The sequence below is a fragment of the Leptodactylus fuscus genome, chromosome 4 (assembly GCF_031893055.1).
Source record: "Leptodactylus fuscus isolate aLepFus1 chromosome 4, aLepFus1.hap2, whole genome shotgun sequence".
NCBI classification, from domain to species: Eukaryota; Metazoa; Chordata; class Amphibia; order Anura; family Leptodactylidae; genus Leptodactylus; species Leptodactylus fuscus.
Genome location: NC_134268.1, coordinates 72361484 through 72387495, shown reverse-complemented (window position 1 = coordinate 72387495; position 26012 = coordinate 72361484). Strand labels below are relative to the sequence as shown.

The 26012-nt window shown below is 41.0% G+C and overlaps 1 protein-coding gene across 6 annotated transcripts in view; it reads left to right on the top strand.

Annotated features, from left to right (window-relative positions):
• Positions 1–348: 348 nt before the first annotated feature.
• EPB41L3 (erythrocyte membrane protein band 4.1 like 3) overlaps positions 349–26012 on the top strand; it is a 145749-nt gene continuing 120085 nt past the window's right edge. For 5 of the 6 annotated variants that reach the window (XM_075270642.1, XM_075270641.1, XM_075270640.1 and 2 more), the window contains exon 1: positions 349–460. The gene's annotated coding sequence lies outside the window, so the exon portion shown is untranslated. Of the gene's footprint in view, positions 461–843; positions 1081–26012 lie in introns of those variants that run through there. The other variant, XM_075270636.1, reaches the window with a different exon arrangement.

Genomic DNA, 26012 nt, shown 5'->3' with positions numbered 1-26012 from the left:
TGTAGCAGGGGGAGGCGGTGTTGCCTAGGGCAGGACAGGGCTCCATAGGATGCTGCAGATTGCAGCCCCAGCACCACGGCTGCCCCCACTAATGTGAAGTGTCTCTCCTGCTGCAGTGTGTTATTAGCATCCCCCCGCCCCGAAGTCCTCAGGGGCGACCGTGGCCCCGGACTGTAGTGCCAGTGCTGCCCCATCGCTGAGTGGCAGTCATCTGAGGGGACAGCTCGCCTCCTTGTCACTGCGGTAATTGGTGGGTTTCCCGTCCTGTGGGCGGGGCTCCATGCCTGGTGTGGGCTGCCATTGGCTGCGGCGTGCAGTAGAGGGGGCGCGCAGTGTGCTGAGGGGGGAGCCGCCGCTGCTGCTGTGCTGTGTGCTGGGCCGGGCAGCTGACGCGTGGCTGCACACTGTGGTGACCCGATTCTAGCGAGCTATCCCGGCAGGCTGTGGTGCTGAGACCAAGGTATGTCCTGCGCCGGCTCCTCAGCCCAGCGCACCCCATGCATGCCATGCTTGTGCCTAGTGCAGTACTCGCCCGGGCTGCAGCTCTAGCCCTGTGCACGGAGGCTCTGCCTGAGGCTCTACCATGTATGACCTGCTGCAGCTTGCGGGGTAACGTGAGGTGAGGCAGCGCTACAGAGGGACAGGGGGTAGCGCTGCCCCATCCGCCTAACATATGCTGCTCTCACTTTCCAGTAATGGTGTTATCAGGTTACCTTCTGGCTGCATGTGAGAAATCACATCAGGAGGCGCAGGGCAGGGGGAGAAGGGTCTCTGCGCCACTGGTGTCACTGCGCCGGCGACGTGTGTCCATGGGGTGCACTTACCTGCCCTCCATGCTGGGGGAGGGAGGAGGGGGCTGAGGCGTGGGCTCTGCTCTTCTCTCTAGATTTGTGTACTTGGGCACTGAGCTCCATCCAGCTTGTGATCATCCCCAGCCCGTGGCTTCTGCAATGCGGTGGGTGTGGTGATATAGTAAATTGGAGCTGTGGACCTCTGCAGTGCCAGGCATCTTCACTGGGAAACCTTGAGGTCCCTGCCAGTGTCTTGGCTGCTCCCCTCCTCTCAGGACCTGGCTGCTGAGTGAGTACAGGACATATGGCTTTCATTATGCACAGCTGGACTATGAGCAATGGAAAAGGCTGCTGTATCAATAGCTATGCAGGGAGGGGGATCCGGCTTGTCCTGTGTGGGGATAACTGATCCCAAGTCAAGTGATCAACTTTCCCCCGCATAGGACTAGTGGCTGGGCTTGGACTTTAAGGTGCAATTACTAGAAGAGGGAAATATATCATCATATTAGTCCATATAAACTAAGATATGTGTGCCTGTATATACATATAGATTTCATGCATAAGCCGCATTACTGGCCCAGGCCTGGACTACTTTCCCATCCCTGATATTCTTTAAATGGTGATCCAGTTGTTGTGCTCCATCATTGTTGTACATGATTGTAAGTCTGTCTCCTTATAGATGGCTTCATCATCTTGATCATTACTCGTCCATCTTATTGCAGCCCAGAGACTGATGCTGTGGTACCCACAAGTTTACACATCAGCCCATTGGACCCCTTTTTTTCCCCCCTTGTGTTAGCCCATGGCATGATTTGACATAATGCTCTATTTGGCCTGTGCAGATCTCTGAAGCATACCCTCATTCATTTTGACCTTTGCAGCCCCTCCCCAGCTCCTATGGTCTCCTGAGAATGCTAGACTACTTTAACTCATTCATTACTGCATGCTTGTTTGTGAGCCATAGTCTTGGATAAATCGTCTTGAACTGGTCTTAAAGAGGTCTTGATGGGTCTTAGACTTGCTGTCATTGAGTTATTTACATTATCAAATGTATTGCAAACTACTATTAGTACTATGCAAATATAATAGTGTCTGGTCTGCTGTTTGTTTTATTTATGTGCTGTATATATGCATATAATGTATAGATCGTAACCTAGAGTTGTGTGTGTGTGTATATGTTACTTTGTGTATGCAAATTCTATCAAGTTATAAAATATTATAATTCATAGCTGGATTTAATGCATTAATCGTGTACATATTTAGATTTTTCATTTTTTTCTACGCATTAAACTGCTTTCTGAAAGGCTATGTCACTTTTTCTGAAACTTTTCTGCACATCTGACCAGTGATGTAGTATCACAGCTGCGGGGTGAGATAGTCCAATAGCCACACCCTATGTACAGTATCCCAAAGGATGTCTTTTTATTGTGTCAAATTTTCTTAAATGCTATTCTTACAGCCTGCAGATATTGTAGTCATGAAATGACAAGGCACAATGTACAAATTGCTGTTTTATTGGTAAAAGTGCCAGCTATGCTTAGCCATATGCTATGGCATCATGACAGTGCTGGGAGTTCAGGGTGGGGCACTCGGTGACAGTCTGGATCTTCTGTGTGATTTCACATCACTAATAGAGTAGATATGACTGGTCCCATAGCGGGCAGTGCAGGGAAGGGTTTTATACAGAAGATGGCATCTTTTCTGCATGAGTGAATAAAACGCACAGATTGCAGTCAGTGTGTCTCCAAAGTCCTATCCTATTCTGACGTATTTAGAAAGCTTTTTTTTTTCCCCTCTGCATTGTATACATTGAATATAACATTGTATCCTTTTCATTTTTTCAATGTTTGTGCTATATAAATACAAAATCACACACATAACATTTCTAGTTACAAATATCACCCATATACAGAAATCCTTGAGTTTCTCTTGGTTGCTGACTTGCATCCCTGCAGCATAAATACTGTAGCTTGATTTTCCATTCAGAAGTCTGTAAAAGCTGGGTGACAACTATAACTGCTGTACTGAAAGGCTGATCATTTATTGTGTTTTTTCTTGAAGAATACTTTTACTTTTTTGTTAGGATAAGCTTTTGAAATGAGTTTTTATATTTCACTAGGCTGCTTGGGATGTCAAATACCTGGACTTCCCCCATCACAAATCACATGTCTGTATTCTGAGCTGTGGTCTCACTTCTGCCAGTCTTATAACAGCTTACACAAATAGACTGTTGACAGATAAACATTTTAATTCAAAGCGAACAAGATACAGTAATTGGTCTTATTACTGTATAATATATCCAAATCTTTTGTATGTGATATCTGAAATGTGTGTGTCCAATAGGAAAGTTCTCATGAGTTTTGTGGCAGAATGTTTCTTTGTAAACTCATGTCTAACAATTGTAACAAAGCATTATACCAAGCTCAGTAGCTGTCTGCAAAATTGTCATGCACTTCTAGCTTTATTTTTGCAATCTATTCCAGTAGTAATGATAAGTTTCCACCCTCCCCCCCCCCCAAAAAAAAAACATAAATAAAGAATGCTGCAGAAAAAGCATGGTAAGATTACGTTCAAATCGGTGTTGGTGACTCTGTTGCATTGTGCATACACAATGGCTGGGCAAAAAAGTCCTGCAAGTCCAAATTGTTTTTTGTCTGGAAGTTTGTCTGAAAGAAGGAACACATGATGTATCTCATTACAGTTAATGTTGTACGTGGGGATCATATATCATAGCGGTCCACACGTGTATTGTTCTGGTCCTCTGATGGGCTAGAACAATGGATAGGCCAACACTAATGTGAACCTAGCCTAAGCATTGGTGGTCAATGATGTAAAGATCCCGTATGTGCACGTTTCACATTTCTTTGTGCTCCCAAAGTGTCTGGGAAAAGTTAAGCTTATGAGACATGCAGGGAATTTATAGTTTTAAAATCTTTAAAATAGCAAGTAATATACAGCTAAGTCTCTGTTCACATGTGCTTTGTTATTTCATAGCGGCTGTAAAACACTTGCAATGCTGGATCAGTTGTGTGATGGATTCCATTGACTTAATAGTGGTCTGTTGCGTTTCCATGATAGTGTCCTGAAAATAGGGCCTAAAAGGCACACGTGAACACAGTCTGGGTTATTCGCATTGTTAACATTTTATGCCATATATAACTGATGGGCGTATGCCCACCTAACTTCAGAAGGAGGGTCTACAACTCCCACTCAGTCTGCAGCCAGTATGAAAGGTATCAGAGATATCTCAGGCAGACATGGAGAGCTGACAGATCCTCTTTAATACACACTGTGCATAGAGGCACACCCTACCCATAGACAGAATAGGCTAAAACTCTATATTCGTAAGTGCTTTTGCTATAACTTGGAAGCCGCCTTCATTTTTTTTTTTTCAAATGCTTTTATGTGGAAAGTAAAATTGCTCAGGAACTACAAATACCATAAATCTTATGTACATAATACCATCTCAAAGACCAGATCTTAAGAAGATTTTTGCTGCAGACTCCGTACTCGATGCCCTCCACATGAACGTTGCAATGGCAGACATAATATGCGTTACATAGTGCAAATAATAAATCCTCCTGGCGCATTGTCCAGAGGCTTCCAGTTAAACTTCTTTCTAAGCTTTGTAACTACAGTATTTTTCTTTCTCAATGGAAGTCCTGCAAAAATAATGGTTTTAAAATGCGGGTATAAAATATGTGCAGACATTATTTCCTTTCTTTGTTTGCTGGAACACAGATATTCCCCGTGTAGTCATTTGTAATCTGCTGTTGTGCGACTTTTCAGTATCCTCCACGAGCCTTCCTATATACTGTATATTAGCATTCAGCTCCAGACTTCATGGTGTGACCCTTTAGACTTTGTAACAATGCATCTATGTTTTAGGTTTTATAGAACAAATACAAGTCGGCACATAGTAAAGGAAATATGGTGTACTGTATCCAACCAGTTCATAAATGCAGGATTCAGAGTGTCACTTAGTATTAGTAAGTGTGTGTAACATGCCAAGTGACACCCGTGCTCAGGGAACACAATGGACTACATTTCTCTCTCCCTTTCTTGCCAGTAATGACGGACTTAGTATTCCACTCCGATGTAGGTTCCGTTGTCCTTTGTACAGAATTTGCTGAAAAAAACACAATTCATTGCAAATGATCTCTGCTACGGATCCGTTACAGTACTTGGTTTAACAACTATAGTGAGACAAAGAGTTGCTCCAAGGCGTTCTCGCAGCCATTAAGGAGAAAAGTTGAGCTTTCCAACAACAAATAATAGACTTGGAACATGACTGCACCATTAAAATCGTGACATGAAATCTGATAGCTTGTGGCTTTTTCTATTTGGTTGTCACCAGCATATAGTAAAGGCAAACTACTATACATTGCTGTTCCTTCCCTCTAGCGAAGACAAACTCTAGTAGCATAGGTCATCTTTCAGAAGCTGGATGAAATATTTGTCTTCTGGATACAAAATTAAAATAGTAAGGCCACATGAAGCTGATTAGATACAGAAAATGTGTGTGATATGTTGCCAAAAGCGAGCAAATGAATGGATACAGTAAGGTCACAGCTAAAACAGTAGGCAATGGCAGGAAAAGGAATTTCTTAAAGTGGTAAACCAAGACTTTATACTGATGGTCTATCCTTGGACCCCTACCAATTTCATATTGATGACCTATCCATATAAAGTCTTGGAAAACCCCTTTATACTTTATGGCAGTGAACGGAATGGTTTTCCCATAAGTTTACAGGGTTTGGGAGGGGGTCTGTATTCACCTTATGAAACAGCAGTTACTAGACTTGGCATATAAAGCTGACAGTAGAAAAATGCTAAATGCACACCGCACATTGTGAATGCCTGAATGATGTGTATAATGACCCATTAGGTATCTGATCTGTCCGCTCTACTTTTGTTACATAGTAATTCTGGAGCATCTTTTTTTTTATGACTTCAGGTTGTTTCGTCCCTCTGATATTTGTGACTACATTAACTACTGTCTATTGTTACCAGTTGGGAGTGTGTCCTTCTATAGTTTGACCTGTGTTGTGTAGGGACATAACCCTGTGACAACGGGAATGGTAACACCTACTTATCAAAATATTCATTCGTTACCGAGAAGAATAAGAGAGGACCAGAACTATGTGAAAAGATGCTGAAGTAGGTCTGGACGATATGACCCAAATCCAAAATGATTGAACGTTTTACTGCGATTTCAGATTAATGAATGATTGTTTTAGGCCACGCCCCCTTTTCCATGCCAGGCCCCCAATTTAAATTCCACGCCATGCCAATGAATTTTGATTTGTTATTGATATATCAGCAAATCCCATTGGATAGTGTACAGTAAGTGACTTATCTTTAGCCAGTCACAGTATGAGATTGGATGGCGGAAAAATATAGAAATGAATTGAGCCAACTTTTAGTTTTGGTTATTTTGTAATTAATAGACCAGGCGTATTTTGGTCTTTAGTTTCTTGTGATTTGCCCCCATATTTCATTGTGTTTTATTTATGACAGTTGCTTTCATAAGGTTCTCTCTGGATCTGCCCCCCTCCATACCTGCGCTGTGATGTATATATTTTCTACATTATACTTGCTTCCTCTTTAGGGAGCAGCCGCTATCTTGTTTTCCCTCAGGTGCTGGACAGCGCTTGCAATAAGTGTGACTGACACATTAAAATCATCACAAGTGACTGGAGATCAAGATTTGTCATCTGTTGTTTGAGGTCTGCATTACTAAGATTCAGACCGCCGCTATGAGGACATGGAGGCCAAACAATATTTCATTGTGTATTTTGAAGGATTCCTTTATGAATCTGATACAAGTTACAATGGCCTCAGGAAACAATATTTTTACTTATTTTTCTTATGTCATTGTGACTTGAAACCACATTTAACATACATTGTCTAAGACCCTGCTGATCTGTGGCTTGTGCGATTGACTGGAAGGTCTAGCCGATCAGCACGAGTATTTAAGACGTAGCAAAAATGCTATGGAAAAAATTGCAGCGAAAATGCGTCACTTCAATTGAGTTTTTTCTGTGCTTTATCCTCCCCTATTAAATGTATAGGGGGAAAACACTAAAATGAACATGCTCTGCAAACAATGAACAAGTTTTCAAAAAAAAAAAAGCTTTTACACAGCTGTTTTTTTTTCCTGTAATGTTTGTATGCCATTACCCCAGGGGATATAGCCCAAGGAGGGTCTTTAGCCTAAAGGAGTATTGTCATCATGGACATTACAGCACATCCACAGAATACGCCATAAACATCAAAAAGATACGGGTCTCCCAGTAACCATACTAACTGATCCAGTGGCCACGGTGGAAAAAAAAGATGGACGCACATGTGCAGTTTTCATTCACATCTTCAAAATAACTGAGTAACCATGAATATGCCAGAAATAGCTGAAATGGGGAATGATTTAGTAACTTTCATGTGTAAACATCAGGTGTATAGGAAGGCTGCATTAATGGGATGTGAAAAAAAAAATAGTTGACAAGCTTTTTATGCATTCAGCCCCCCCAACTATATGATAAATTATTAATCCTAATGCAAAATTATTAGGAGTATTGAATGAAGACCATTTCATAAACCCTGCAAATAGCAGACATGTATTGGCTTTCAGACACTTATAGCTCTGCATTTATACAGCACGAGCTTGTGTTTATGAAATCCTTCATATGGTATGACCGGAATTGAAAAGTACTTTAAAAGGAATAATAAAGAAGTTGTTTTTATAGCTTTTATGCTTTTTTTTTTATTTTTTATTTTTTCATTTTCTGACCAGGGTTCTATTAGCGGAAATAGAAAGAGACTTGTGTCCTATCACAAACACAACATTAGGACACTAAGCCATAGTTGATGGCATCCTTGTCTAATGCATCCCTGGTTCTTTTGGATTCTTATTTTCGAATAGACTGAGGAAAGAGCAATAAAATTCTGGTTTGTATATACAGTGGTTTTTGTCTTTTATTTATCTGCGCAGTAGCCATTTTTTTTTCATTGGCGGTTTATTCTCCAGAGACGTTGAAGGCTGGAGAACCAATGTGTACTTAGCTTCTCTATTGGTTTTCATTATTTAGTTGAGTTGGTTCAGTAACCCTTTTGTGGTTAACAGTTGTTTTATTAGTAATTTCCTGGGAAATGGCAAAACGTATTAAAGGGTATTTGTCACAAGATAAAACTTTTCCTTTTTTTATGCCAGCGATAAGATGCCCTAATAAAGAGGATAAAGCAGAGGATTTACTTTTAGCCGGCCTGAAAGTGATTCGTCTAAACTTCATCATAGCTGGTAATATTGGTTGGCTGAGGGCTTACCTCAGGGGTAGGGAACGTACGGCTCTCCAGCTGTTGCAAAACTACAACTCCCAACATGCATACTTGCTCTGCTGTGCTTGGAACTCCCATGGAAGTGAATGGAGCATGATGGGAGTTGTAGTTTCACAGCAGCTGGAGAGCCAAAGGTTCCCTATCCCTGGCTTACCTTGTCTGAAGTTGTTTTTACTGAATTCTATAAAGTTTGTTAACATCGGGTTAGTCAAATGTAAAGGTTTGGGTGGAATTATTTCTAAAATGAGCTTTGGGTAGGAAAGAGTATAAAGTAACAATTTCTTGGGAATGTCCATTGTCAGCAAGTAAATGTTAGTATCAATTGCTCACAGATTTGATGTTTACGTCCTGTGGGTACAAATCTGTTCATGGTCATGTGATCAGACATCTCTGTCTTGTAACAAGCTGTGCATCTACGTGTCCTTCACTTGACCGTGGACTGTGCATCACGTGACCGTGGACTGTGCATCACATGACCATGAAGTTATTCTTATCCACTGGAAGTAACTAATGAATCGCAGCAAATAGAAGTAGAAAACGGTTAGGAAATAATACAGAAAGTATAAAATTGTGTATATTTTTGTTGTCCAAACCTCTGTAAATGCCTGAGGTCACTGGTACTGTCGCGATGACAACGTATACATCATTCAGTGTTTCTATTTATCTGCATATATATCTACAAGCCTTAATAGTCAAAACCCCACAGTCATTATATAATATGTTACATTCTGCTAATGACAGAAAAATCCCATTAAGCCTGACTACTATTGTCTATAATATATTATCCGACTCCATGTTCCTGTAATAATGTCCTCCACTTGATATGTTGATTTCAGCATTTCCTCTTTGCCATTGAAATTTTAATATGTTCTTATAACTGTTCTGGTTCTTCCCAGTCAGCATTATTACATTATTGTTAAGTTACCCTTGTTACATTACTTCTTTCTCCTTTAACTCCAGCTCCCATATTTGCTCCAGTTGCTGGGTAAAATCCAACCTTGCACCACATATTATAGAGCTCTTATAATGCCCATTAAAAAGTGCCCGTTTATTTTCTACATAGTTTACATTTTTAAAATATATATGCGTCTTGGATACATTGTATTATATGCAGCTTGTATCCTTTGTTCTTACAGTTTACATATGAAAATTGGTTAAAGTGCACAAGATGTTTGACCTCAATGCTGATGCTCTATAGAAAGTATGGGTTATCAATATCAGATGGGTGGCGGTCTGACATTCAGGACCCTGGCCGTTCTGTCAGTAGAAACCCATAAAAAGCAGCAGGAAGTAAACAGCTTTGTTCTATGGAGTGGCTAAACCAGGTTACTGTAGATCGGCACTAATGTACATGAACAGGAAGTAAGCTGTAGTAACCAGGTTTGGCCACTACATAGAGAACAGAGCTGTTTACTTCCTGCTTCATTCTCTGTGTTTCAGCTGCTCAGCCAGGGTGCTGAGTGTCAGACCCCCACCGATCTGATATTGAGGACCTACTCCATTGTCTGTCCCTGTCACATATAGGAAATGACCTCTCAGTCAGTGACTTGAAAGTACCATCTTAGACTTGTATATATGGGATTAGTCTACAATATAATAACCCTGGTGCCTTGGATAGGACATAACTTGCTGTGTGTGCAGCCATATTCCATGATGAGGAAACTGTTTTGTTCTAGATTCATCTTTTGGTTTTTAGAAAAATAAATTCAGGGATGTGTCTAAAATGTAAATGAAAGGTGAATAACCTTTACTAATGCCTAGGTTAGCTTGCAGATGGCGTTAACAATGGGAGGACGGTACAGTAGTTGAACATCACTATGAGAATCTCTTCAGGCAAACAATTCATTTTTCATTCCTTCTGGTTTTTGCAGGTTGCTATAGCAGCCAGGGAACCTTGAGGGAGAAGAGTTGTATTAGTGCATCTCCCATTAGAATAGTGGCCGGGCTGTCATTCGTGTGCAAGACGTGGCAGATTTTGTTGCAAAGATTTCTGTGACTGAAAATCCGTTCCATCCATGTGAACAGGCCAGTTTTGGCAGCAAACACATGGGATTTCTGCATGCTTCATTCTGATAAATGGGTCAGGCACGGTCAATTTGTGTTGTGTATGAATGTATACAAATGGCAGCAATCCTGTGTAGTAGTGATAGAGAACGCCAGCAAATGGACAGTATCAGAAATAAATGTTCATTCGCAACAAATCGACTTTGCTCTAAACTTGACTTCCCAAAGTGATTATTTCATTCCATGTCACAGAATAAGTCAAATATAATTCTTTAATGTAGCCAACGGGGAAGTGATTGTAATTAGGAATATGCCAGTGTTAATATTTCAGCTATGATCAAAGGGTATTTACCTATGAATATAATTTGTATTGTACGGTAGTGGTGGAGACAGAGTGTCCTCTAGGGGAAGGTCATCAGAGACACTCGTCCAGGAAGCTTCTCTCTGTCATTGGCATCCACTTGTGCATCCTTGCTTTAGATTAATCTGTTTACTCCCTGCTTTTCTGCTGAGGTTTCACTAGTGCGCTAAGAGTGACCAGATGTGGTCCTGAGGTGAAGGTATTACATTATGTAAGCCAAATGCCAGTGGAAAAATATAGTAGCCGGTTTACTAAGCAAAATGCACCAGAATTCTGTTAGAATTTGCATCAAAAACTAAAAAAAGTGATATGGCTTATCATGAAAGGGACAGATTGCAGGGGCCACACGGTGGCTCAGTGGTTAGCACTGCAGTCTTGCAGCCCTGGAGTCCTGGTATTCAAATCCTGCCGAGGGCAAAAAAAACATCTGCAAGGAGTTTGTATGTTCTCCCCGTGTTTGCATGGATTTCCATCCCATATTCCAAAGACATACTGATAGGGGGGAAAAAAATGTACATTGTGAGCTCTATGTGGGGCTCTCAATCTACAAAAAAAAAAAAAAGAAGAAAGGGACAGATTGGAGATAAGGCACCAAAAAAAGAGGAGGGGATTCAGAAGGGACACCATGAAGCCCTATAAAACACCAACATTACACAAAAATTGCCTCATTAACCCTAATGTAAAAAACCAAAAGGACCGCGCTCACAGGTCAATAGATTTATTGGGAAAAAACTGGAGTGCCAATAAATCTATTGACCTGTGAGCGCGGTCCTTTTGGTTTTTTACATTTCTTTCACACCTGGTCCTTTCCTATTGGTGTTCCTGTGACGTGCTGCTCCCTCCACCTAGTCATCAATCTTCTAAACGTAACTGTGAACGGGATCACAGTCACATTAGGTGAGAGGCCAATCAGGTCTATTTGTCACTTGTGGGTTTTTCAAATTGCCACAGAATATTTATGATTATCTGCACTATGAGTGTGCTCGGTGTCCACTTTTTGTTCAATAACCCTAATGGGCAAAAAAAAGTTCTACCATAAAAATATGTATCAAAAAATCTGAAAATATACCTGGTCGTAATGCAGCAAGAATGTTCATGAAGTGGTCTAGTCTAATTTTAGTACTTTTTAAAATGTAGACAATATTAATAAGTCTATCCCAGTTTTTCTAGAGTTTGTGTTTGACAAACAGACAGAGCTTGCCCACGTTTTTCTTCTGTGTCAGTTGGATTTGACGTAATTTTTTTTCTGTTTGCTTTCACTGTAAAGAAACCATCAGTGAGTGGTTGCTATTTTACATGAGCTACCTTTGAAATAATTCCAGGAACCTATTCTAAAATCGCTTGTTTAGGATTAAGGGCTGTAAAAAATAAAAAAATAAAAAAATAAATTAGTAGAAAACAAACTAAATGCTAAACATGGGCAAAGGACCCATACTACTGTTTAATATAGCGATGTGTGCACCAAGCAGATCAGTACAGGAATTGTGTGGTCCGTCAGTGTAGTTCCCGATTAGGGAGACTAACCCAATAATCGGTCGGTTTGTTGCTAGCAGCAGCTGTCAAAAACCAAACTGGGGAAGAGGAATTGAAGCAATTGACAGACTGGCTATTCGTCCCTTGATTAGGAAGGTTTGCCCCCAAAAAACACGGTGCTAGAACCAACATAGCAACACGTGTTGGTACGCGTCTTCAATAAAGATCCAGAATTATCACCAGTCAGTTCTAGCATGGCGTTTTTTTGGGCAAACCTTCTTAATCAAGGGGGACGCCTAGCTGGTCTATTAGTTGGTCCAAACTACTGTTTGTCAGTCCATGATGGTAGAAAAGTATCATTTTTCCAAGCGTTCTAACAAGTATCTTTTTTAAATGTGATTCACACTTACAAGAAAAGAAAAAAAAATCAGTTTCCTTCTTTTTTTTCCCTTCTTTTAAATATGCGATTTGTGCAGTTTTGTTACTTTCTTGCCATAGAACGCTTTTATTTATTTTAAACCAAACTGCGAGTTGACAGCACAAAATACCTAGACGTTTTATCTGTCCATTTCGCACACATAGCAAAATGTAGCGGAAAAAACAGCACAAACTCTTGATTTTCACTGCATTTTGCATTTGATTTCCCCATATAAGTCTAAGGAGAAAACGCAAATTTTTATTTTATTTTTTTGAAAATGCTGCATTTTTCCCAATATTGTGTAAATGACTGCGAATGGAGACTCCGACGCATATGTGAATGTACCCTTAACATGCTGCAGGTTTTGGTCAGATACAAGGTGTGGATGAGTTCTGTTTGTGTTGCACACCGCAGCTTGTGCAGTGGCAGTATACAGCACTGTTTTATAAGCTGTGGTATACAACGTTTTTTCTCACTTCATCCAGATGTGGTCATAAAACATGAAAGAGTTTATAACAACATTCATTTGAAAGCCATGCCAGTCTCCATGCCCGCAGTTACAAGTTGCATCCCCTTCACACCTTGCCGAAGCGTGTTAGCTACATGGAAAACCAGCCTAAAGACTGACGGAATCTGATAGACCGCTGTTAATATTTTGAGCTACATGTATCTCCCCCATGCTCTGAAGACATTCATCAGACGCAGCAATTGGTGCACAGAGATGTTACTAGTTTTATTATGTTTAGGTTTCTTTTTCTTTGTGCTGTGACATAGTGGCATTTGCAGACACGTCATGAGACTCTTGGCCGGCTAGCTATGGTAAACATTGTAGTAAATATAGCTGCTTAGAGATTACTGTAGGAGAGAGCAGCAAGTCCGTGGGATTGTGTATCCATGTTCTGGGCCCTAAGACTCCGCTATGTGTACGAGATGCCGCAGTGCATTCCATATCTTGGATAGTTTCTCTTAAAGTGATAAGGAGCAGGTGTGGATGGATGGTATGGCCCTTTGCCTACCATGTTACTAGATTTAACCCTTTCATTTGTATTACTTTACAGGGTTAAACTAGGAGGCATACATTATCAGGACAGCAGCTGGAAAGTTTAATTATAGAGTAGGAGGCCTTTTAGGAATTAAGACTTGTGATCGTAGAAGGGGCGAATCTCAATGACAGCTGTGAGCCACAGGCATGTGGGAAGTGGCACATGAAAGCATTAATAATGCTAAAATATAGGGTTCTATCATGTATGTATCGTATTCAGATGTTACCCAGCCCATCAAGTTAGAAACCTACTGGGGAAATTTATTGTTTGCATTGTTTCTTGCATATTTTAGTAGTAGTTCCATGCACCTAATTCACTAAACAGGTGCAAGTACGCCATAAATCTTGCACAAATTTACCACAAGGAAATTGTGATTCTATCTAAGCTTCATATTTCAGAGCTTTTTTATGCTGCTCTTGTACCGGATTTCATTTCCTTTTCCTTTTTTTTTTTTTTTTTTTTTTTTTCTTGTGCCTTTTTTTTATTTAGTTTTTTTTTAATGACAACCGTACATCATAAATGTATTGTAAAATGTTACTACAGAGAAGCTAGGCTCGCTTTCCTTGACAAATATACCAAAATGACATCCACGTGTAAAAGCCTTAGGTATAGCCCCATGATACATTTTAGCGCTCGCAGCATAAAATGTGAAAAAATGGAGTTATAATTAGAAGAAAATATGCCTGATTAAATGTCCTCTTATTATTTGTTCAGTCGGCTGTGCTGTATTGTGCTGTGAATATCTGGTCATATTAGGACCCCGCACAATCTTCAAGCTTCACACATTGCCTTGTCTTTGTGTATTGTGTTACGGTATTTCCTTGTGTGGGCCTATGACAGTACAATAGAGTTGTCACCTGTAATTACGTTTCCAGCCCTCTGTTAACCCTGTCCCTATCAACACAGCAAAGCAGACAGTTAAGCTGCAGACAGTAAAGAGCAGGTCATTGTAGAACCTGCTAAAAAATGTAATTTTCTTATTATCCTTTACCTAGATAAATGGTTACTACTCAGAGCACAAGAAAGGCTATGATCACATATCTAGGAAAACTAAAAATAATGGAAGTGCTAAATGTGTAACCGTACGTACACCAACAGACCCTGTTGGCTATTAGGAGGCCTCATTGACCACAATAGGTCCATGAGGTTGTAGATTGCCCAATTTTGTCTAGCTTTTTCTGATGGAATTTGCCTGATGCAACCTCAAAATCAGATATGAATGCCAATTTCCATCTGAGGCCTGGTTCACATCTGCATTCAGTATTTCGATCGGGGAGTCCGCATGGGAACCCCCAAACGGAATATCGAACACATTGACAAACGGTGAGCACACGGACCCCGTAGACTCCATGTAGTTCATGAACTACTTTCCTCTCCGAATGACTCGTGCAGACACCGCGCGGAAACCCACAAACCCTATTATAGTCTATGGGGTCCTTGTGGTTTCATAAGCTCACCACTTGTCAATGTGTTTGGTATTCCATTTGGGGCAGGGGGGAGAGTCCCCAAGCCGACTCCCCAAACGGAATATCGAATGCAGATGTGAACCAGGCATGGGTCTGACTTTTTTAGGTTGTTTTGTATTGATATCTAAAAATTATGTGGCCTATAAAGATTGGTGGTTTACAGACATTTATCCACTATTGACATTAAATGGAGTCTGTCAATATCACACTAGAGACAGTAGGGTGGCTTCTGCACTTTCCAAATTTTTCTTTTCTTATTCTGCATTGTGACCTCTATTTTCATGAAATTCTGACTTTAATTCGTATGAAAATTAGCTGAAAAGGGCTTTAGGGGCAGTTCAACAATACTGAATAAGAAACACATCTTTAGATGGAGCCCTACACGGTACTGTGATTAGTTAGTAATTCTGCTGACAGACTCCCTCTGTTTGGCATATGGCGGTACAAGTATCTAAATGTGAATGTGATTAATATTGTACAAATATAGACTTGCATATACCGTATTTTTTTGGACTATAAGACGCACTGGACTATAAGACGCACCTAGGTTTTAGAGGAGGAAAATAGGGAAAAAAAATTTTGAAGCAAAAACTGGTAAAATATTTAATGTATGGGAGTTGTAGTTTTGCAAGAGCTGCAAGGCCACATTGACAGGTGACCCTGCAGCTGTACGGGGATGCATAGAGTGTTTTTTTTTTGCGGGGCCAGAAGTACTTTTTAGTTATACCATTTTGGGGAATATCTATTGCTTAGATCACCTTTTATTGAAAAAAAAACCCGGTGGTTTATGATATATGATTTTCTACTTTTATATATATATATATATATATATATATATATATATATATATATATATATATATATATATATATATATATATTCTAGGGACAGGAGGTGATTTAGAACTTTTATTTATTTCATATTTTTATTATATATTTTTAAAGCTTTTTTTTTTTTTTTTTTACTATTTTATTCCCCCCCCCCTCCCCCCCAGGGCTTGAACCTGCGGTCACTTGATTGCAAGTCCCATAGACGGCAATACAACTGTATTGCCGTCTATGGGACATTCTGTCTATTAGTATTACGGCTGGTCATAGACCCAGCCGCAATACTAATATAGCCGTGACAGGCCTGGGAGCCTCATTAGGCTCCCAGCTGTCACCCGAACAGGTCGGCTCCTGCGATATCGTCGCGCAGGAGCCGGCCTGCAACTTAACAGGTACGGGGCCGGTCCCGGGGGAGAAGGGGCCGCTGATACTGACCCGGCATCCGCTGTACTAGAGAGGCGGATGCCGGGGAGGGATAGACGCCGGGGCCTGAGACATCGCTGCCCTGCCCTGCATGAAGCCAGCGGCGGGGGGACGGAGGAGCTGCTGCTGGCTTCATGCGGGGCAGAGGAGCGCAGCGATGTCTCAGGCCCCGGCACCTGTAATGGCGTCTATCACTTGCCGGCTTCCGCCTCTCTATTACAGCGGATGCCAGGCGCCACATTCGGCCTATAAGACGCACCCTTCTTTTCCCCCCAAATTTGGGGGAAAAAAAGTGCGACTTATAGTCCGAAAAATACGGTAGATAGTGTCATTGAGTTGAGAATACAATATGTGACAACATGCTTTATGTTTATGCTGCCATTAACGCGTGTAAGGGATTTGTGTTCAAGCTTTAGAGCTAGCTGGCCTTATGTAATAGAAGCTTTTTATGATGTCCATTTCCACGCTCCTACATGTCTGTTTCTATTGTACTTCTCATAGACTGTTCTCCATATTTGATAGATTCCAGTTGGTTCCTATGAGTGTTATATTTTTGTGTTGCTGAAATAAGAGTGTAATTTGACCTGCTCGTAATGTTGTTCTCTTGTAATGTTGTTCATTAGCCTTCTGTTCACAAAGGAAATGAGCTGGAATGTGCTGTAAATGAGCATTTAACGGCAGATTTTACAGCAGCAGTTTTCCATAAAACTTTGCCAAAGTTACTTGATCACTTTCCAATATTAATAATAAGGAACCAGCCTTTTTTCGTGTATTTCGGATATTTTTCTGTATCTTTGCAACGTATAAGTTCTGTGGAAAGGAAGAGCGCAAGCAAAGCCTGTGCCATTTGGATAAGCTAACGTAAATTTATGACTCTATAGCGCCCAAGTTTAATCCACACATTATTATTTGACTAAACAAGCAGATTGTTGTATGAATGTTTTGTAGACTGCTGGTTAACAATAAAAAAAATAATCCACCAGCTCACAAGATGAGCAGAGAACAACACAGATGTTCATTTTGTGTAATAGTAGAATTAGGTTATGTTGGTACATTGCAAATTAATGTATAATAAGCCATTCAGGCACTTGTAGATGAGGGAGTAATTGGAGTGCTTTGAAGATCCGTCTCCTGTTGGCTTTTGTCCCGCAGCTCTCTGGGTTGCCTACCCATGACATAGAACATTAATGGCTGTAGCAGAACATTTCTGTCGATGGAGGCAGTTTTTGTTTTCAGGATTTCTAATTAGTTTGTTGTTGATGGTTTTCCATGAGAATTCTGAAACTCAGACATAGTTGCACACTTTTTATTTGGTTATTTCAGCAAAAAATACTTGCCAGTTTTAAAAAATGATAGTATATATTATTTGGAGAGGATCAGTCACCTCTCTTGACATGTCTGTTTTAGTAAAGGTTTGCTTTCCCTTGAAATAACAATTCTTGAGCATCTTTTAACACCATTTTGTGTTTGCTTTCCCTCTGTTATTCCTCTTTGACATTTAGAAATAAATTGACAACTGCACATTATCATTACCCTTGTCGAGGGGTGTATCTGTACACCTTCTAAAACTATCAGCACAGGTTGGACAGTGTCAGGCCCGGTTCACGTCTCCGTTTGGGGAGTCTGCCTGGGGACCCTCCTGAACGGAAACCTATCTGCGTAAAAAAAGCATTTACCTAAGGAAACCCGCGGACTCCATAGACTATAATGGGGTCCTTGTGGTTTCCGCTTCGTTTGCACCCGAAAAAAGTGCTGCTTGCAGGACGTTTCTCTCCGTATATTTCATAGTCTAATGGAGTGGCCCGAACGCAGATGTGAACCAGGCCTAAGACTGTGACAACTGGTTGTCAATGTATTTATATATTTTACTAGGAGGAACAAAAGAAGAATTGTACCATGTACATTTCAAGGGTTAAATGTTCTAGATTTGTTATTTTGTGATATACATATGTAGCAAAGTTTAATCAGACATATTAATATATTAAATCGTTGCTTTAATTGACTTTTATTTTGTGTACTCCAGCAAAACCCCTTTTTCCTATCACATGATAATGCGTCAGTCCCTCTTCTCCGATGTATACTGCCCCTATATCCTTGTAATCCTGATTCAGCTCCTGATCCGACTCCATCTTTCCTTTCATATTTCTTTGTCTTTGCTCTGCTCTCGGTCCTATGATGCATCAGCATAGTATCACATGGCCAGCTAAAGTCTGTACTATGCCTCCCAGCTGGGCAGCAGTGTAAGTCTCCTTCTCTATATATTCTCCTAAATAATTTGAGACTGTAAGAATAAAGCAATGGATGTAGAGCTGTCATCTCCTTCATTATAGCTGTGTGACAAGAACTGTCTGTTCATCAGTCGTTAGAGAGAGAATTTTCTGTCTCTGCATGTAGAAAGTTGTACAGAACTGACAATCTGACTCCAGTAGTCTCATGAGCTTACTGAAAAGAAGGATTCAAATAGAAGGAATAACTTAATAATGTAATACTGAATAGCAGAATAATAAATATTAGAGGAATAGTCACATAATGATTGGAAAAGAAAAAATCAGAGTGCTTCTTTAACTAGTTTGCAGTGCCTCCACATGGTGCTCTGATGGTAACCTGGCCATTCAGTGCTGGGGTTGCCTGTGCTTTCATATAAGTAAGTGAAACTATTCATTATGGGCTATTTCCCCTAATAGCCAAGATAAACTTTGTAACATCTGTGCAAGTTTTTACTGAAATAGACTAGTACAGGAGTCCTCTTTAGGCCACTGTCACCCAACAATATTTAGATCAGTAATTTATTGGTTCATAAATACTGATACAAGTACAAATACTGAGCGGGTAGGAATACCGCCCCTTCCCTGCTGATGGTACACTTCTATAGCCTTGTACTGTGAAGAGGGGACTTTCCTCACTGTTCACTGATGTCACTTACCCTTTGTTCACATCTGCGTTGGTATTCCGTTCGGGGGAGTCCACATGGGGACCCCCCGAACGGAATACCAAACGCAATTGCAAGCACTGTGCAGTAAAAGCACCCAGACCCCATAGACTATAATGTGGTCCATGTGCTTGCCGCGCACTGCTCACACAAATCATGCGGACAGGAAAGTAGATTGTGAACTACTTTCCTGTCTGCATGTTCTGAGCATAGATCTGGCAGCAAGCACATGGACCCCACTATAGTCTATGGAGTCCATGTGCTTTCACTGCACAGCACTATCAAATGCATTCGGTATTCTGTTCCGGGGGGTCCTCATGCGGGCTTCTCGAATGGATTACCAAACGCAGATGTGAACGAGGGGTAAGGAACGCAATGTCTACTGAGGAACTGGTTACACAGGCTGATGCAATCTGAATAAGTCTAGGTTCACACTAGTACTTGATCTCCGAGGATTCTGTCCTCCATTCTGATTGAAAAATGCAAAGAGAAATGTCCAGCAAGCAAACTGCCAACGCAAACTGAATGAGGAAGAAGGAATGATCTCTACTGAGAACTGATGACACATTCCGACTAGGGTTGAGCCAATCTTGAGATTTCAGGATCATTTTTAAAATTCGATTTCCGATCATTTTCCATCCGATCCCAATTCCGATCCCAATGCATGTCAATGGGATTTTTTTTTAATAATCGAAGATCGGATTTTAAAAACAATCCTATTCACTACACAGGGTGGTGTCCAAAAATTGAACGCTTTAATTTTTAGACTCCATGCTGTGTAGTGATTAAAAAAAAAAAAAATCCGCTGCCTACTTAGTCCCCCCTGCTGTCCACTTACCTTCACAGATCGCTGCTGCGCCCCGTTGTTCTCGGTCCTCTCCTCTCTTTCACAGGACTGCAGAGTGCCGTGCGCCCTCCCGCCTCCCTAGGCTAGTGTTAGAGATGCTGGGAATACGAGTACAGGGCAGGGAAACGTGATTGCATCACTCATGTCTCCCCATCCAGTACCCGCCCACACTCTCCTAAGCCACAAACCCCGCCTTCTTCCTAGGTCTGTAACACTAACCTGGGAGGCAGGGGCAGTGGACTGTTCTGTTTTTAGTGGACTATACTCTTCTGTTTCCTTCCTGTTGTGCCGTATACTGGACTCTGCTACATCTGCATTACAAGCTCTGCTACATCTGAGATGTAGCATAGCGGAGTATACGGCACAGCAGGGAGGAAACAGAAGAGTAGTACGCTCCCATAGGAATGAATGGACGCAGCAGGTGCGCAGGGGGTTAAGCGGGCAGATGCCGGCAAAGTCTGCGTGCCGGTAGCATCCATTCATTCCTATGGGAGCGTGCTATTCGAAATGGCAGTTTTGAATAGTACTCTCATCTCTAGTAGCTAACATTGTTAGTGTTTCCGCAATGCTTGGCCAGTAGCAAAGCATTGTGGGAAATAACCTCCGACCTCGATCCCGCCTAAAAATATCGGGATCAAAATTCCGATCGCGATGGTGAAATTTACTCGATCGCCGATCGGAATCCGATCTTTTCCGATCGCTGAACCCTAATTCCGACGCAAACTGATTGAGAGAGGAATGATCTCTACTATGATGGTTTCTCCCCATTTAGCTGGACGGATTATCGTCAGTATATCACAAATTACTCAGAGCGATGTGCTGCCAATAATCTGAATCTTTTATCGGACATTTGACGCAAAATAGCAAAAATACGCTGGATCTGCTTCATATCCGACATGAAAGTAATCTGAGAAGCTGTGCCGAAAATAATGGGGTCTGTTACGTTTTCAATAGGGAGACCGTATTTTACTGAGGAAATGGCAAAACGTGGATCTGGTAGCAGCGCCTCCAGCAGAGCTGGGGTCATAAGCTGGAGTTTTCAATGTCTTTTCTGACAGTAAATTTAATTTGTACAGAAGGTAGTTAGTTTGCAGTTTGTGTACTAATGTTGAGCACGTTACTATGAAAGTATAAATATCAAATGATGCCTTTTCCTTCCCACAGCTTGTAGGTTGCAAGCACTGTAACAGAGAGACTTATTTTGTTATGTGTTTGTTTATTATCTCTGCATGTATTCATATATCCCTACTTTGGAGTCGTGTGCATCATGCTGCTATAACTGAAAATCTGACAGTAGCAGAATCTCCAGCAGATCAGAAGTGAATGCATTCAGCATAATGTGGCTGCGCTTCACAACCATATTTAACCAGTGTGCCATGTCAATTTATATGAAAGGCAGAATGTTTGTGTCCGGTTGATAATCCATTATAACCCCAAATAGGTTGACGCACATTAGGGGGGATTCATCAAAGCCAGTGTATAGTACGCCAGTCTTAATAATCCCTGCGTTTTGTTGTTATATCGGCACAGTAATGTCTCTGTGTCCGGGCAGATTCTTGTCTCAAGGTTTCTATGAAAGGAATTAGACTTAAGTTTATCCTATTGAATTCTCTTTGTTCCACCAAGAGATAAATGCATTTAAATGCTCTTTAACCTTTCAACAAACTTTACCTAAATCAGTAATACAAGTGAATGTGAAAAAAAAAAAAGTTTGGCATATATCGTATCATAGAAAGATGCTTCTTTTTCCCCTTAGGCTAAGTTCACACTAGCACTCTGTTTCCGTCCTTCAGGTCTGCATGGCGACCCGAAGGATGGAAACCCTGTCCACCTAAAAAAGCGGCTACCCGTGGACCCTATAGACTGCCGCGTCTCCACCGATTTTATACCGAAACCGGTGGAGAGAAAAAAAAATCCAGCTCGATTTAAGCGGATTCGCCCAAACACTAATGTGAACCCATCCATAAAAACTGAAATAACTTCTGAATCCGTTTTGAAGGCAAGACTGATTGCAGCTCACAGTAGTAACAGATTACAGTTTTATAGAGAAGTCTATGGAGTGGTAAGGGGAAAGAGTGAGACCTAGAGAAGTCAGAATGGAAAGACTTAGACACACAGAGCGCCTGCTGGACTAAATTGTAAGTTTCTATCTTGCCCCAACTACTGAATTCACATCTGTACAGGCCAATACTACTCTGTAATGCCCTCCTGTGATTCTGCTGATGAAACAGTGAGAATAATGGCTCATTCAGAGAAAGTTCTCTTGAAGTCTGTGTGGACTAGACTTGGACAATGCATGGACCCGTTGCCATTCTTACACACTTCATTTTTTTGCTAAACACATCACCTTTGCGAACAAATTTGCAGAATATCATATTTTGTGTTTGAGAATAGCATTTACCAAGGTGCAGTCTGAGATTTCATTGCACACAGAGCTGCGTGTTTTTTTCCATTTATTGTTAGTGTTTTGCTGCAGAGATGATTAAAAAAACTGCTGTGTGAATAAGGTCACAGACTTTCTTCTACTTCCTATGTGCTGCGTATGGAAGGCGTCTTAGCAGTTAGTCTCCACCCACCGGCTCAGTAAGGAAGAAGTGAAAATTATAGCATGCAGACAGGGAAATAAGTTATATAGTGTTACTTATGTACACACTGTGCTGTTGATTTATGTGAGATTTGTTGATAGGTTATGTATGCTTTAAATGGTTACTAACTTAGTCTTATTTAACAGCGCATGTGATCCTGGACCAAAGTGTAATGAACTTCATTTAAAAATGTGCTGCTTTCTACCTGAAAGCCTGTCTAAAGTTCCTGCCACCAGGTATCTCCCTTCAAGTTAAATTTGGTGTTCACTCGCTATTATTAGGGAACACGGATCCATAGATTCCATTAAAAAAGGAAGACTGCTTCACAGTGAGTGGAGGGAGGAGGGTCTGGTCTATTCACACAGTGGATGCAGTGGGGAGGGGCTGTATTCCTCACAGCCTCTACATATGTCCATGAACTGCTTTCTTTTCATACTGAACTGAGTCCATCCTTCAATTTCTCACAGTTTACAATGTGTACTTGTATCTACTTCTGGCTGCATGTGTTGTCGATGATGAGATTTTAGTTACAGACACAAAGTATCCTTATTGTGCTTAGATTTCTCTTTTCCTGTGTCAGGTTGTAGTTACAATGGATGGAGTGGGAGTAGACTGCTCCTTATTGTACATGTCCCCTGCCTGAGAGAGAAATGTAGACTGTGCTGTATTTCCATAGAACAGCGGGCCCAGCAGATATTCCAACTCTTCATGGAAACTCAGATACCCTTTAAAGGACTGTTCCGGCCTCCAGGCTCTTTCACCTTCCATCCCAGTTGTAGGGCCCAGTCTTCAGCGCTGATGTCAAGTTTTGACTTCTAGGGATGATGTCAGTGACCCCATGTTTCTGAAGCCGGCCTATCTATCACTAGCATCAGTATGCATAGCAGTAGGGTACGTGATTGTGCCAGAGGTTTCATTACTGCAGGAATGATATAGCTGACTACTCATATCACCACTGACTGGCTACAACAGTCACATTCATAGTCACTGACTAGCGGGTCGGAACCCAAGACTAGCTTAGAGTATAACTTAACCCTTTTCTTAGACCCAGATCATTTTTGGGGTCCTGAAAAAGCCCTTTAATCCATACAGAGGGCCAAATCACATTTTGCTTGCAGAGCATGCTGATAGAGCCCCACAAATGCGTGAATAGCCTTTAAAAAGGCTATTCAGGCACCGTAAATGTTATATTAAACTACCCCCCCAGTTTTAAAATAATACCCTAAAAAAGAATGTGCTCTACTTACCCATCATGCACGCTGGGCGGGCATTCAGGGTGCGCCGTCTTCTTCATCCACGCCTCCTCTTCCTGCGATGTCCTCGGGTCCCGTCCTCCTCCGGCGCTCGCGAAATGACATTGATAAAAAGAAATAAAAAAAAAAATGGCCTGGGCGCCTGCGCAGTAGCCGTAGTAGAAGCCGCATGCTACTGCGCATGCGCCCAGGCCATTTTTCTTTTATCAATGTCAGTTTGCGAGTGCCGGAGGAGGACGGGACCCGAGGACATCGGAGGAAGAGGAAACGTGGATGAAGAAGACGCGCACCCTGTATGCCCGCCCAGTGTGCACGATGCGTAAGTAGATCACATTCTTTTTTAGGGTATTATTTTAAAACTGGGGGGTAGTTTAATATAACATTTATGGTGCCTGAATAGCCTTTTTAAAGGCTATTCACGCATTTGTGGGGCTCTATCAGCATGATTCTGTGTGAGAGCAGGGAGGAGGAGCCTGTGCTGTATACACAGAAGACAGTGCATGATGAGACCTCCAGGGTGCACGGAGAAGGCTAATTAGCATATGAATAAAAATGGTCTCATTCAAAAACTACTGATGCAATTTACATACAGAAGGTAGGTGTGAAATAGACTTTCTAAAGGCTATGCAAGTATGTGATTTGTTAAAAATGACTTTTTCCAATGATAGAGCCCCTTTAAAAACGCATTTATGTTTGTCTTAATTCCACATTCTGTATGCAACATCAAGAAAATGCTAGGAATAGCTAGATAAACTGCGTGGCGTGTCCTGAAGCATAGCTGGGTCTCCTATCTGACTCGCATGCATTATGAGCAATTCCGTTTCCTTTGCCATGAGGTTTGGTTGCAGGCTACACAGGCTGATCACTGTACATGCTATAGAGACTTTGTGATTAAAATACATTTAGCTAACCATAGATTTACGGTATTGTTCCCTAAACAACAAAGATCATGCTGAGAAAACAATATCAGGACTTGTATGAAATGTGTAGAATTAGGAGAGAGAATGGTTTTGATACTTTCTTTACTGTTTTAATTGGAAATTAAGTTGGAAAACACATCTTACAGCCTTGCTGTCTGCCGCATAAAGATTACAGCGGCTACCATTATACATACCATAACTAAGGTGGCGAATGATCTAGGCTTCATCTTCTTATCCTTATTTCTAAGTGATGTGATGCTAATTTTTTTTTTTATGGGGGTTTCTAATTGATAGCCCTAGAAGGAAAAAGCAAGTGAATTGTTGCCTATTTTCTGCATTTGTATGTTGCAAGTCATTTCTAAAGCTAATGGAAATGAAGGAATTCTCATACATTACATATCATTTAGTTGTTGGTTGTGTTTGAATGATTATCATTCAATGTCAATGGAATCCATTTCTTCAATATCTCGGGTGGTTCCTGTTGAAATGTATGAAGTGTCAGCCTGTTGTTCTTTTAAATACATATTTCCTTACTCTGAGATTTGAACACACCCTTTGTTAAGGCCCCACGTAACGAACCGCAGCCAAAAAATGCTGCCGAAAAAAAATGTGTGTATTTTTTTTTTTTTCTGAAGCATTTTTCACAAAGTCTGCAGAGTTTGCGTAGATATAGTTGACACCCTGCGATTTACAAAAACTAAAGTGTTTTTGAAATCGCAGCGTTTCTGCTGTATATTTTTTTAATTTTTTTTTGCAATGTGTGGATGGGATTAGCCAGAATCTCATCAATTTTGCAGGTAATGTAAAATGCAGCGCCTTTTGCTGCAGAGTTTCTGCTGTGGCCAAAACTCTGTTATCACAATGTTGTGCCCCGACCTTTAGGAGTAACTCTGACTCCCTAATCCATTCATAATCGGTGGGGGTTTCAGTGGTCTGAAACAAATACCCGTTCCTGTGGATAGAGGGTAATTTATTGTGAACAGATTACCCCTTTAATGGGTAAAAATCCATAGACCGTAATATCTATATCAAAGTCTGAAATATTGGGCTCTGCTCATATCTTTTCATAGTCTCCATTGCAGATTTTCAATGGAAAAAACTGTGCAGATGTAAACAAAGCCTTATTCTAATCATGGACATTCAGGATAATGAGATATTTGCCATACTGAGAATACCTTGCTTTATTTTCATTATGCATCAAATTACAATCTTTTACAAAAATAATTCTTCAATTAAAATTCTTGCTTCTAATTTTAAGCATATATTTCAGTCCTCTGTCTGTCATCTTGTAGGAGATGGAGTTGGTCTAGATCTGCTGCTATAATGCTTTATGATTG